This window comes from Dama dama, chromosome 13, assembly GCF_033118175.1.
Source record: "Dama dama isolate Ldn47 chromosome 13, ASM3311817v1, whole genome shotgun sequence".
Lineage (NCBI taxonomy): Eukaryota > Metazoa > Chordata > Mammalia > Artiodactyla > Cervidae > Dama > Dama dama.
In genome coordinates this window covers 3,366,533-3,380,450 of record NC_083693.1, presented here as the reverse complement: position 1 = coordinate 3,380,450, position 13,918 = coordinate 3,366,533, and positions in this window count along the sequence as shown.

The following is a 13,918-nucleotide window of genomic DNA, read 5'->3' as shown; positions in this document are numbered from 1 at the left end:
TCAATTCACTGCAGGGATATCCGGCCTTACTTCGAGTCAGAGCATCTCGGTGTCCATTCCACTTGAGGCCACAAACTCAGGGTCCCTCTCACATACCTGTAGCTGAGAGAAGCCTCCTCTTGAGGTGCTTGTGGAAAGTTGGCATTCCTCTTGAGTCGAAGCCAGGGACTAAGCTCTCATCTCGAGTTGATTTGTGGTCCACGGAGCCCTTTCGTGTTGCTACAGTGACCTCAGGATCCGTCTAGACTTGAGACAGTGTCTTGGGTTTTCCCTGGAGTGCCATCAAGGAAATCAAGGCTCCTTTCATGTTTGATGTGGAACACGGAATTGCTCTGCACGCAGTCCAGGGGAATCGGGCCTCATGTCGCGGCGAGGGGGAAGTCTCATGGTTTTTCTCGAGTTGCAGCCGGAACCTGGGGTATATTCTCGAGTTATGACGGGGAGGGCCCTTCCAGACACGTGTTTGTTCAGCGACGTCAGGACTCCTGCCTAGGATCGAGGGACACGTCGGGATTCTACTCGAGTCTTGGCATGGCAATTGGGATGCGTCTCCACGTGAGGCGGGAGACCCAGGGTCCCTTTCCACGTGCCACAGGGATCCTGGGACTCCTATCCATTTTCAAGAGGAGTCAGGCATCGTCTCCTTTGGAAGCATTTATCTCCGCGGACCTCTGGAAATTTCAAAGGATGTGAGGCCTCCGATCGCAATGAGGCGGAGAACTAGGTCTTTCTCTGTGGTCTCCACAGGGGATTCAGACATCCCTTCATCTTGCGAGATGCAAGACAAGCCTGCATTCAATTCATTGCAGGGATATTCGGCCTTACTTCGAGTCAGAGCATCTCTGTGTCCATTCCACTTGAGGCCAAAAATTCAGGGTCCCTCTCACATACCTGTAGCTGAGAGAAGCCTCCTCTTGAGGTGCTTGTGGAAAGTTGGTATTCCTCTTGAGTCGAAGCCAGCGACGAAGCTCTCATCTCGAGATGATATGGGGTCCATGGAGCCCTTTCGTCTTGCTCCAGTAACCTCAAGATCCCTCTAGACTTGAGACAGTGATCTTCGGTTTTCTCTGCAGCGCCATGAAGGAAATCAAGGCTCCTTTCACGTGTGATGTGGAACACGGAATTTCTCTGCACGCAGTGCAGGGGAATCGGGCCTCATCTCGCGGCGAGCGGGAAGTCTCAGGGTTTTTCTCGAGTTGCGGCCGGAACCTGGGCTATATTCTCGAGTTACGGCGGGGAGGGCCCTTCCAGACACGTGTTTGTTCAGCAACGTCAGGACTCGGGCCTAGGTGCGAGGGACACCTCGGGATTCTCCTCGAGCCTTTGCATGGCAATTTGGACGCGTCTCCACGTGAGGCGGGAGATCCAGGGTCTCTTTCCACGGGCCAGAGTGATCCTGGGACTCCTATCCATTTTCAAGAGGAGTCAGGCATCGTCTCCTTTGGAAGCATTGATCTCCGAGGACCTCTTGAGTTTTCAAAGGATGTGAGGTCTCCGGTCGCTGTGTGGCGAGAACTAGGTCTTTCTCTGTGGTCTCCACAGGGGATTCAGACATCCCTTCGTCTTGGGAGAGTCAAGAAGAGCCTGCACTCAATTCACTGCATGGATATCCTGCCTTACTTTGAATGAGAGCATCTCGGTGTCCATTCCACTTGAGGCCACAAACACAGGGTCCCTCTCACATACCTGTAGCTGAGAGAACCCTCCTCTTGAGGTGCTTGGGGAAAGTTGGTATTCCACTTGAGTCGAAGCCAGGGACTAAGCTCTCATCTCGAGTTGATTTGGGGTCCACGGAGACCTTTCGTGTTGCTACAGTCACCTGAGGATCCCTCTAGACTTGAGACAGTGATCTTGGGTTTTCTCTGGAGTGCCATCAAGGAAATCAAGGCTCCTTTCACGTTTGATGTGGAACACGGAATTGCTCTGCACGCAGTGCAGGGGATTCGGGCCTCATCTCGCGGCGAGGGGGAAGTCTCATGGTTTTTCTCGAGTTGCGGCCGGAACCTGGGGTATATTCTCGATTTACGATGGGGAGGGCCCTTCCAGACACGTGTTTGTTCGGCGACGTCAGGACTCCTGCCTAGGTGCGAGGGACACCTCGGGATTCTGCTCGAGTCTTGGCATGGCAATTGGGACGCGTCTCCACGTGAGGCGGGAGACCCAGGGTCCCTTTCCACGTGCCACAGGGATCCTATGACTCCTATCCATTTTCAAGAGGAGTCAGGCATCGTCTCCTTTGGAAGCATTGATCTACGCGGACCTCTCGAGTTTTCAAAGGATATGAGGCCTCCGCTCGCGGTGATGCGGAGAATTATGTCTTTCCCTGTGGCTTCCACAGGGGATTCAGACATCCCTTCGTCTTGGGAGATGCAAGACGAGCCTGCATTCAATTCACTGGAGGGATATCCGGCCTTCCTTCGAGTCAGAGCATCTCGGTGTCCATTCCGCTTGAGTCCACAAACTCAGGGTCCCTCTCACATACCTGTAGCTGAGAGAAGCCTCCTCTTGAGGTGCTTGTGGAAATTTGGCATTTCTCTTGAGTCGAAGCCAGGGGCTAAGCTCTCATCTCGAGTTGATTTGGGGTCCACGGAGCCCTTTCTTGTTGCTAGAGTGACCTCAGGATCCCTCTAGACTTGAGACAGTGATCTTGGGTTTTCTCTTGAATGCCATCAAGGAAATCAAGGCTCCTTTCACGTTTGATGTGGAACACGGAATTCCTCTGCATGCAGTGCAGGGGAATCGGGCCTCAACTCGCGGCTAGGTGGAAATCTCATGGTTTTTCTCGATTTGCGGCCGGAACCTGGGGTATATTCTCGAGTTACGACGGGGAGGGCCCTTCCAGACACGTGTTTGCTCAGCGACGTCAGGACTCCTACCTAGTTGCGAGGGACACCTCGGGATTCTCCTCGAGTCTTGGCATGGCAATTGGGACGCGTCTCCATGTGAGGCGGGAGACCCAGGGTCACTTTCCACGTGCCACAGGGATCCTGGGACTCCTATCCATTTTCAGGAGGAGTCAGGCATCGTCTCCTTTGGAAGCATTTATCTCCGCAGACCTCTCGAATTTTCAAAGGATGTGAGGCCTCCGGTCGCGATGAGGCGGAGACCTAGGTCTTTCTCTGTGGTCTCCACAGGGGATTCAGACATCCCTTCGTCTTGGGAGATGCAAGTCGAGCCTGCATTCAATTCACTGCAGGGATATCCGGCCTTACTTCGAGTCAGAGCATCTCGGTGTCCATTCCACTTGAAGCCACAAACTCAGGGTCCCTCTCACATACCTGTAGCTGAGAGAAGCCTCCTCTTGAGGTGCTTGTGGAAAGTTGGTATTCCTCTTGAGTCGAAGCCAGGGACTAAGCTCTCATCTCGAGTTGATTTGGGGTCCACGGAGCCCTTTCCTGTTGCTCCAGTGACCTCAGGTTCCCTCTAGACTTGAGACAGTGATCTTGGGTTTTGTCTGGAGTGCCATCAAGGAAATCAAGGCTCCTTTCACGTTTGATGTGGAACAGGGAATTGCTCTGCACGCAGTGCAGGGGAATCGGGCCTCATCTCGCGGCGAGGGGGAAGTCTCGTGATTTTTCTCGAGTTGCGGCCGGAACCTGGGGTATATTCTCGACTTACGACGGGGAGGGCCCTTCCAGACACGTGTTTGTTCAGCGACGTCAGGACTTCTGCCTAGGTGCGAGGGACACCTCGGGATTCTCCTCGAGTTTTGGCATGGCTATTGGGATGCGTCTCCACGTGAGGCGGCAGACCCAGGGTCCCTTTCCACATGCCACAGGGATCCTGGGACTCCTATCCATTTTCAAGAGGAGTCAGGCATCGTCTCCTTTGGAAGCATTGATCTCCGCTGACCTCTCGAGTTTTCAAAGGATGGGAGGCCAACGGATGCGATGAGGCGGAGAACTAGGTCTTTCTCTGTGGTCTCCACAGGGGATTCAGACATCCCTTCGTCTTGGGAGATGCAAGAGGAGCCTGCTTTCAATTCACTGCAGGGATATCCGCCCTTAATTCGAATCAGAGCATCTCGGTGTCCATTCCACTTGAGGCAACAAACTCAGTGTCCCTCTCACATACCTGTAGCTGAGAGAAGCCTCCTCTTGAAGTGCTTGTGGAAAGTTGGTATTCCTCTTGTGTCGAAGCCAGGGACTAAGCTCTCATCTCGAGTTGATTTGGGGTCCACGGAGCCCTTTCGTGTTGCTCCAGTGACCTCAGGATCCCTCTAGATTTGAGACAGTGATCTTGGGTTTTCTCTGGAGTGCCATCAAGGAAATCAAGGCTCCTTTCACTTTTGATGTCGAACACGGAATTGCTCTGCATGCAGTGCAGGGTATTCGGGTCTCATCTCGCGGCGAGGGGGAAGTCTCATGGTTTTTCTCGAGTTGCGGCCGGAACCTGGGGTATATTCTCGAGTTACGACGGGGAGGGCCCTTCCAGACACGTGTTTGTTCAGCGACGTCAGGACTCGGGCCTAGGTGCGAGGGACACCTCGGGATTCTCCTCGAGTCTTGGCATGGCAATTGCGAGGCGTCTCCACGTGAAAGGGAGACCCAGGGTCCCTTTCCCCGTGCCACAGGGATCCTGGGACTCCTATCCATTTTCAAGAGGAGTCAGGCATCCTCTCCTTTGGAAGCATTGATCTCCGCGGACCTCTCGAGTTTTCAAAGGATGTGAGTCCTCCGCTCACGATGTGGCGAGAACTAGGTCTTTCTCTGAGGTATCCTCAGGGGATTCAAACATCCTTTCATCTTGGGAGATGCAAGACGAGCCTGCATTCAATTCACTGCAGGGATATCGGGCCTTACTTCGAGTCACAGCGTCTCGGTGTCCATTCCACTTGAGGCCACAAATTCAGGGTCCGTCTCACATACCTGTAGCTGAGAGAAGCCTCCTCTTGAGGTGCTTGTGGAAAGTTGGTATTCCCCTTGAGTCGAAGCCAGGGACTAAGCTCTCATCTCGAGTTGATTTGGGGTCCACGGAGCCCTTTCTTGTTGCTACAGTGACCTCAGGATCCCTCTAGACTTTAGACAGTGATCTTGGGTTTTGTATGGAGTGCCATCAAGGAAATCAAGGCTCCTTTCACGTTTGATGTGGAACACGGAATTGCTCTGCACGCAGTGCAGAGGAATCGGGCCTCATCTCGCGGCGAGTGGGAAGTCTCATGGTTGTTCTCGAGTTGCGGCCGGAACCTGTGGTATATTCTCGATTTACGACGGGGAGGGTCTTTCCAGACACGTGTTTGTTCAGCGACCTCAGGACGCCTGCCTAGGGGCGAGGGACACCTCGGGATTCTCCTCGAGTCTTGGCATGGCAATTGGGATGCGTCTCCACGTGAGGCGGGAGCCCCAGAGTCCCTTTCCACGTGCCACAGGGATCCTGGGACTCCTATCCATTTTCAAGAGGAGTCAGGAATCGTCTCCTTTGAAAGCATTGATCTCTGTGGACCTCTTGAATTTTCAAAGGATGTGAGGCCTCCGGTCGCAATGAGAGGGAGAACTAGGTCTTTCTCTGTGGTCTCCACAGGGGATTCAGACATCCCTTCATCTTGGGACATGCAAGACGAGCCTGAATTCAATTCACTGCAGGGATAACCGGCCTTACTTCGAGTCAGAGCATCTCGGTGTCCATTCCACTTGAAGCCACAAACTGAGTGTCCCTCTCACATACCTGTAGCTGAGAGAAGCCTCCTCTTGAGGTGCTTGTGGAAACGTGGTATTCCTCTTGAGTCGAAGCCAGGGACTAAGCTCTCATCTCGAGTTGATTTGGGGTCCACGGAGCCCTTTCGTGTTGCTCCAGTGACCTCAGGATCCCTCTAGACTTGAGACAGTGATCTTGGGTTTTCTCTGGAGTGCCATCAAGGAAATCAAGGCTCCTTTCACGTTTGATGTGGAACACGGAATTGCTCTGCACGCAGTGCAGGGGAATCGGGCCTCATCTGGCGGCGAGGGGGAAGTCTCATGGTTTTTCTCTAGTTGCAGCTGGAACCTGGGGTATATTCTCGAGTTACGACGGGGAGGGCCCTCCCAGACACGTGTTTGTTCAGCGACGTCAGAACTCCTGCCTAGGTGGGAGGGACACATCGGGATTCTCCTCGAGTCTTGCCATGGCAATTGGGAGGCGTCTACACGTGAGGCGGGAGACCCAGGGCCCCTTTCCACCTTCCACAGGGATCCTGGGACTCCTATCCATTTTCAAGAGGAGTCAGGCATCGTCTCCTTTGGAAGCATTGATCTCCGCGGACCTCTCGAGTTTTCAAAGGATGTGAGGCCTCTGGTCGCGATGAGGCGGAGAACTAGTTCTTTCTCTGTGGTCTCCACAGTGGATTCAGACATCCCTTCGTCTTGGGAGATGCAAGACGAGCCTGCATTCAATTCACTGCAGGGATATCCGGCCTTACTTCAAGTCAGAGCCTCTCGGTGTCCATTCCACTTGTGGCCACAAACTCAGGGTAACTCTCACATACTTGTAGCTGAGAGAAGCCTCCTCTTGAGGTGCTTGTGGAAAGTTGGTATTCCTCTTGAGTCGAAGCCAGGGACTAAGCTCCCATCTCGAGTTCATTTGGGGTCCACGGAGCCCTTTCGTGTTGCTCCAGTGACCTCAGGATCCCTCTAGACTTGAGACAGTGATCTTGGGTTTTCTCTGGAGTTCCATCAAGGAAATCAAGGGTCCTTTCTCATTTGATGTGGAAACGGAATTGCTCTGCACGCACTGCAGTGAAATCTGGCCTCATCTCGCGGCGAGGGGGAAGTCTCATAATTTTTCTAGAGTTGTGGCCAGAACTTGGGGTATATTCTTGAGTTACGACGGGGAGGGCCCTTCCAGACACGTGTTTGTTCAGCGACATCAGGACTCCTGCCTAGGTGCGAGGGACACCTCGGGATTCTCCTCGAGTCTTGCCATGGCAATTGGGAGGCGTCTACACGTGAGGCGGGAGACCCAGGGCCCCTTTCCACCTTCCACAGGGATCCTGGGACTCCTATCCATTTTCAAGAGGAGTCAGGCATCGTCATCTTTGGAAGCATTAATCTCTGTGGACCTCTGAATTTTCAAAGGATGTGAGGCCTCCGGTGCGATGAGGGGAAGAATTAGGTCTTTCTCTGTGGTCTCCACAGGGGATTCAGACATCCCTTCGTCTTGGGAGATGCAAGACGAGCGTGCATTCAATTCCCTGCAGGGATATCCGGCCTTACATCGAGTCAGAGCATCTCAGTGTCCATTCCACTTGAGGCCACAAAATCATGGTCGCTATCACATACATGTAGCTCAGAGAAGCCTCCTCTTGAGGTGCTTGTGGAAACTTGGTATTCCTCTTCAGTTGAATCCAGGGACTAAGCTCTCATCTCGAGTTGATTGTGGGTCCACGGAGCCCTTTCCTGTTGCTCCAGTGACCTCAGGATCCCTCTAGACTTGAGACAGTCATCTTGAGTTTTCTCTGGAGTGCCATCAAGGAAATCAAGGCTCCTTTCACGTTTGATGTCGAACACGGAATTGTGCTGCACGCAGTGCAAGGGAATCGGGCCTCATCTCGGGGCGAGGGGGATGTCTCATGGTTTTTCTCGAGTTGCGGCCGGAACCTGGGGTATATTCTTGAGTTACGACGGGGAGGGCCCTTCCAGACACGTGTTTGTTCAGCGACGTCAGGACTCCTGCCTAGGTGCGAGGGACACCTCGGGATTCTCCTCGAGTCTTGGCATGGCAATTGGGACGCGTCTCCAAGTGAGGCGGGAGACCCAGGGCCCCTTTCCACCTTCCACAGGGATCCTGGGACTCCTATCCATTTTCAAGAGGAGTCAGGCATCGTCCTCTTTGGAAGCATTGATCTCTGCAGACCTCTCGAGTTTTCAAAGGATATGAGGCCTCCGGTCACGATGAGGCGGAGGACTTGGTCTTTCTCTGTGGTCTCCACATGGGATTCAGACATCCCTTCGTCTTGGGAGATGCAAGACGAGCCTGCATTCAATTCACTGCAGGCATATCCGGCCTTACTTCGAGTCAGAGCATCTCGGTGTCCATTCCACTTGAGGCCACAAACTCAGGGTCCCTCTCACATACCTGTAGCTGAGAGAAGCCTCCTCTTGAGGTGCTTGTGGAAAGTTGGTATTCCTCTCGAGTCGAAGCTGGGGACTAAGCTCTCATCTTGAGTTGATATGGGGTCCACGGAGCCCTTTCGTGTTGCTCCAGTGACCTCAGGATCCCTCTAGACTTGAGACAGTGATCTTGTGTTTTCTCTGGAGTGCCATCAAGGAAATCAAGGCTCCTTTCCCGTTTGATGTGGAACACGGAATTGCTCTGCACGCAGTGCAGGGGAATCGGGCCTCATCTCGCGGCGAGGGGGAAGTCTCATGGTTTTTCTCGAGTTGCGGCCGGAACCTGGGGTATATTCTCGTGTTATGACGGGGAGGGCCCTTCCAGACACGTGTTTGTTCAGCGACGTCAGCACTCCTGCCTAGGTGCGAGGGACACCTCGGGATTCTCCTCGAGTCTTGGCATGGCAATTGGGACGCGTCTCCACGTGAGGCGGAAGACCCAGGGTCCCTTTCCACGTGCCACAGGGATCCTGGGACTCCTATCCATTTTCAAGAGGAGTCAGGCATCGTCTCCTTTGGAAGCATTGATCTCCACTGACTTCTCGAGTTTTCAAAGAATGTGAGGCCACAGGTCGCGATGAGGAGGAGGACTAGGTCTTTCTCTGTGTTCTGCACAGGGGTTTCAGACATCCCTTCGTCTTGGGAGATGCAAGACGAGCCTGCATTCCATTCACTGCAGGGATATCCGGCCTTATTTCGAGTCAGAGCATCTCGGTGTCCATTCCACTTGAGGCCACAAACTCAGGGTCCCTCTCACATACCATTAGCTGAGAGAAGCCTCCTCTTGAGGTGCTTGTGGAAAGTTGGTATTCCTCTTGAGTCTAAACCAGGGACTAAGCTCTCATCTCGAGTTGATTTGGGGTCCACGGAGCCCTTTCGTGTTGCTCCAGTGACCTCAGGATCCATCTAGACTTGAGACAGTGATCTTGGGTTTTCTCTGGAGTGCCATCAAAGAAATCAAGGCTCCTTTCATTTTTGATGTGGAATACGGAATTACTCTGCATGCAGTGCAGGGGAATCGGGCCTCATCTCTCGGCGAGGGGAAAGTCTCATGGTTTTTCTCGAGTTGCGGCCGGAACCTGGGGTATATTCTCGAGTAACGACGGGGAGGGCCCTTCCAGACACGTGTTTGTTCAGCGATGTCAGGACTCCTGCCTAGGTGCGAGGGACACCTCGGGATTCTCCTCGAGTCTTGGCATGGCAATTGGGACGCGTCTCCACGTGAGGCGGGAGACCCAGGGTACCTTTCCACGTGCCACAGGGATCCTGGGACTCATATCCATTTTCAAGAGGAGTCAGTCATCGTCTCCTTTGGAAGCATTGATCTCCGCGGACCTCTTGAGTTTTCAAAGGATGTGAGGCCTCCGGTCGCGATGAGGCGGAGAACTAGGTCTTTCTCTGTGGTCTACACAGGGGATTCAGACATTCCTTCGTCTTGAGAGATGCAAGACGAGCCTGCATTCAATTCACTGCAGGGATATCTGGCCTTACTTCGAGTCAGAGCATCTCGGTGTCCATTCCACTTGAGGCCACAAACTCAGGGTCCTTCTCACATACCTGTGGCTGAGAGAACCCTCCTCTTGGGGTGCTTGTGGAGAGTTGGTATTCCTCTTGCGTCGAAGCCAGGTACTAAGCTCTCATCTCGAGTTGATTTGGGGTCCACGGAGCCCTTTCGTGTTGCTCCAGTGACCTCAGGATCCCTCTAGACTTGAGACAGTGATCCTGGGTTTTCTCTGGAGTGCCATCAAGGAAATCAAGGCTCCTTTCAGGTTTGATGTGGAACACGGAATTGCTCTGCACGCAGTCCAGGGGAATCGGGCCTCATCTCGCGGCGAGGGGAAAGTCTCATGGTTTTTCTCGAGTTGCGGCCGGAACCTGGGGTATATTCTCGATTTACAACGGGGAGGACCCTTCCAGACACGTGATAGGTGCGAGGGACACCTCGGGATTCTCCTAAAGTCTTGGCATGGCAATTGGAACGCGTCTCCACATGAGGCGGGAGACCCAGGGTCCCTTTCCACGTGCCACAGGGATCCTGGGACTCCTATCCATTTTCAAGAGGAGTCAGGCATTGTCTCTTTGGAAGCATTGATCTCCGCGGACCTCTCGAGTTTTCAAAGGATGTGAGGCCTCCGGTCGCGATGAGGCGGAGGACTAGGTCTTTCTCTGCGGTCTCCGCAGGGGATTCAGACATCCCTTCGTCTTGGGAGATGCAAGACGAGCCTGCATTCAATTCACTGCAGGGATATGCTGCCTTACTTCGAGTCAGAGCATCTCGGTGTCCATTCCACCTGAGGCCACAAACTCAGGGTCCCTCTCACATACCTTTAGCAGAGAGAAGCCTCCTCTTGAGGTGCTTGTGGAAAGTTAGTATTCCTCTTGACTCGAAACCAGGATCTAAGCTCTCATCTCGAGTTGATTTGGGGTCCACGGAACCCTTTCGTGTTGCTCCAGTGACCTCAGGATCCCTCTAGACTTGAGACAGTGATCTTGGGTTTTCTCTGGAGTGCCATCAAGGAAATCAAGGCTCCTTTCCCATTTTATGTGGAACACGGAATTGCTCTGCACGCCGTGCAGGGGAATCGGGCCTCATCTCGCGGCGAGGGGGAAGTCTCATGGTTTTACTCGAGTTGCGGCCGGAACCTGGGGTATATTTTCGAGTTACAACGGGGAGGGCCCTTCCAGACACGTGTTTGTTCAGCGACGTCAGGACTCCTGCCTAGGTGCGAGGGACACCTCGGGATTCTCCTCGAGTCTTGGCATGGCAATTGGGACGCGACTCCACATGAGGCGGGAGACCCAGGGTCCCTTTCCACGTGCCACAGGGATCCTGAGACTCCTATCCATTTTTAAGAGGAGTCAGGCATCGCCTCCTTTGAAAGCATTGATCTCCAGGGACCTCTCGAGTTTTCAAAGAATGTGAGGCCTCCGGTCGCGATGAGGCGGAGAACTAGGTCTTTCTCTGTGGTCTCCACAGGGGATTCAGACATCCTTTCGTCTTGGGAGATGTAAGACGAGCCTGCATTCAATTCACTGCAGGGATATCCGGCCTTACTTCGAGTCAGAGCATCTCAGTGTCCATTCCACTTGAGGCCACAAACTCAGGGTCCCTCTCACATTCCTGTAGCTGAGAGAAACCTCCTCTTGAGTTGCTTGTGGAAAGTTGGTATGACTCTTGAGTCGAAGCCAGGGACTAAGCTCTCATCTCGAGTTGATTTGGGGTCCACGGAGCCCTTTCGTGTTGCTACAGTGACCTCAGGATCCCTCTAGACTTGAGACAGTGATCTTGGGTTTCCTCTGGAGTGCCATCAAGGAAATCAAGGCTCCTTTCACGTTTGATGTGGAACACGGAATTGCTCTGCACGCAGTGCAGGGGATTTGGGCCTCATCTCGCGGCGAGGGGGAAGTCTCATTGTTTTTCTCGAGTTGCGGCCGGAACATGGGGTATATTCTCGAGTTACGACGGGAAGGGCCCTTCCAGACACGTGTTTGTTCAGTGACGTCAGGACTCCTGCCTAGGTGCGAGGGACACCTCGGGTTTCTCCTCGAGTCTTGGCATGGCAATTGGGACGCGTCTCCACGTGAGGCGGGAGACCCACTGTTCCTTTCCACATGTCACAGCGATCCTGGGACTCCTATCCATTTTCAAGAGTAGTCAGGCATCGTCTCCTTTGGAAACATTGATCTCCGCGGACCTCTCGAGTTTTCAAAGGATGTAAGTCCACCGGTCGCGATGAAGCGGAGAACTAGGTCTTTCTCTGTTGTCTCCACAGGGGATTCAGATATCCCTTCGTCTTGGGAGATGCAAGACGAGCCTGCATTCAATTCACTGCAGGGATATCCGGCCTTATTTCGAGTCAGAGCATCTCGGTGTCCATTCCACTTGAGGCCACAAACTCAGGGTCCCGCTCTCATACCTGTAGCTGAGAGAAACCTCCACTTCAGGTGCTTGTGGAAAGTTGGTATTTCTCCTGAGTCAAAGCCAGGGACTAGGCTCTCATCTCGAGTTGATTTGGGGTCCACAGAGCCCTTTCGTGTTGCTCCAGTGACCTCAGGATCCCTCTAGACTTGAGACAGTGATCCTGGGTTTTCTCTGGAGTGCCATCAAGGAAATCAAGGCTTCTTTCAGGTTGGATGTGGAACACGGAATTGCTCTGCACGCATTCCAGGGGAATCGGGCCTCATCTCGCGGCGAAGGGGAAGTCTCATGGTTTTTCTCGAGTTGCGGCCGTAACCTGGGGTATATTCTCGAGTTACGACGGGGAGGGCCCTTCCAGACACACGTTTGTTCAGCGACGTCAGGACCCCTGCCTAGGTGCGAGGGAGAAGTCGGGATTCTTCTCGAGTCTTGGCATGCCAATTGGGACGCTTTTCTACATGAGGTGGGAGACCCAGGGTCCCTTTCCACGTGCCACAGGGATCCTGGGACTCCTATCCATTTTCAAGAGGAGTCAGGCATCGTCTCCTTTGGAAGCATTGATCTCCTCGAACCTCTCGAGTTTTCAAAGGATTTGAGGCTTCTGGTCGCGATGAGGCGGAGAACTCGGTCTTTCTCTGTGGTCTCCACAGGGGATTCAGACATCCCTTCTTCTTGGGAGATGCAAGACGAGCCTGCATTCAATTCACTGCAGGGATATACGGCCTTACTTCGAGTCAGAGCATCTCGGTGTCCATTCCACTTGAGGCCACAAACTCAGGGTCCCTCTCACATACCTGTAGTTGAGAGAAGCTTCCTCTTGAGGTGCTTGTGGAAAGTTGGTATTCCTCTTGAGTTTAAGCCAGGGACTATGCTCTCATCTCGAGTTGATTTGGGGTCCACGAAGCCCTTTCCTGTTGGTCCAGTGACCTCAGGATACCTCTAGACTTGAGACAGTTATATTGGGTTTTCTCTGGAGTGCCATCAAGGAAATCAAGGCTCCTTTCACGTTTGATGTGGAACACGGAATTGCTCTGCATGCAGTGCAGGGGAATCGGGCCTCAACTCGCGGCGAACGGGAAATCTCAAGGTTTTTCTTGAGTTGCGGCCCGAACCTGGGGTATATTCTCGAGTTACGACGGGGAAGGCCCTTCCAGACACGTGTTTGTTCAGCGACGTCAGGACTCCTGCCTAGGTGCCAGGGACACCTCGGGATTCTCCTCGAGTCTTGGCATGGCAATTGGGACGCGTCTCCATGTGAGGCGGGAGACCCATGGTCCCTTTCCACGTGCCACAGGGATCCTGGGACTCCTATCCATTTTCAACAGGAGTCAGGCATCGTCTCCTTTGGAAGCATTGATCTCCGCGGACCTCTCGAGTTTTCAAAGGATGTGAGGCCTGCGGTCGCGATGAGGCGGAGGACTAGGTCTTTATCTGTGGTCTCCACAGGGGATTCAGACATCCCTTTGTCTTGGGCGATGCAAGACGAGCCTGCATTCCATTCACTGCAGGGATATCCAGCCTTACTTCCAGTCAGAGCATCTCGGTGTCCATTCCACTTGAGGCCGCAAACTCAGGGTCCCTCTCACATACCTGTAGCTGAGAGCAGCCTCCTCTTGAGGTGTTTGTGGAAAGTTGGGATTCCTCTTGAGTCGAAGCCAGGGACTAAGCTCTCATCTCGAGTTGATTTGGGGTCCACGGAGCCCTTTCGTGGTGCTCCAGTCACCTCAGGATCCCTCTAGACTTGAGACAGTGATCTTGGGTTTTCTCTGGAGTGCCATCAAGGAAATCAATTCTCCTTTCAGGTTGGATATGGAACACGGAATTGCTCTGCACGCAGTTCTGGGGAATCGGGCCTAAACTCGCGGCGATGGGGAAGTCTCATGGTTTTTCTCGAGTTGCCGCCGGAACCTGGGGT